The sequence below is a fragment of the Mastomys coucha genome, unplaced genomic scaffold (genome assembly GCF_008632895.1).
Source record: "Mastomys coucha isolate ucsf_1 unplaced genomic scaffold, UCSF_Mcou_1 pScaffold2, whole genome shotgun sequence".
NCBI lineage: Eukaryota > Metazoa > Chordata > Mammalia > Rodentia > Muridae > Mastomys > Mastomys coucha.
The window spans coordinates 10,951,929-10,952,630 of NW_022196902.1; the positions used below are offsets into that span (position 1 = coordinate 10,951,929).

Sequence of the window (702 nt, forward strand, 5' to 3'; positions counted from 1 at the left end):
AACCACTCCAGAAAATACAGGTCTGTTCTATTTCATCTAAATGGCAGTCTACAATAAAGAGTTTCCAATGCTCTCTTTACCCGTGTGTGTACGTGCGTGCATGCATGCGTGCATGGTGATTCATGTTCTCTAGTAGAGATAGAGAAAGCACCTTCTGGACAAGGAAGTTCTCAGCTGTGCAGGAGGCAGACTCAGCCAAGCTAAGTGATGCAGTCCTTGCCACCCTGTGCTGGGAGTCAGCATTTGGTGAGACAGTGGCCATTATACCAAGTGGAAGGAGGGTCTCTTTGCCAAGCTAGCTCTTAGAACTTGAGATAACAGAACAGCTTCCACTTGGGCAAACACAGAGTAGTGCCAGAGTCTTGCTGTGGAAGATGGGCTGCAGGTGTCAGAGAAGTGTTTTGTCACTCACGCATTGGAAGCTGAAGGCTTACAAGGCTTTCTGGATTGTTTTTAAACAGAACAATGTGAAAACATTCAAGATTGAAAAGTTGCATTTAGTCTGGGCCAGCCCGTGCCCTGAGTGCCCTGAGCAGACCTTAGGCTCAAGTTCCACAGCCAGTCTCACAACATCCAGAGGAAACTCAACTCCCAGGTGCTCTAACACACCCAGGATCAGAGGTGAGGAGGTCAAAGTATCTGTCCCAACACAAGGAATAACTGGGACTAGCAGGAGTAAGGCACATAGGAACTCTGCCAGCC

The 702-nt window shown here is 48.1% G+C and overlaps 1 protein-coding gene and 1 pseudogene across 1 annotated transcript in view; one reads left to right on the plus strand and one right to left on the minus strand.

The window, feature by feature from the left end:
• The window catches only part of LOC116097898, a 13,493-nt pseudogene extending 13,006 nt beyond the window's left edge, over positions 1-487 (plus strand).
• Positions 1-702, minus strand: part of Arfgef3 (ARFGEF family member 3) — a 165,182-nt gene that overhangs the window by 153,246 nt on the left and 11,234 nt on the right. The gene's annotated exons all lie outside the window — the stretch shown is intronic.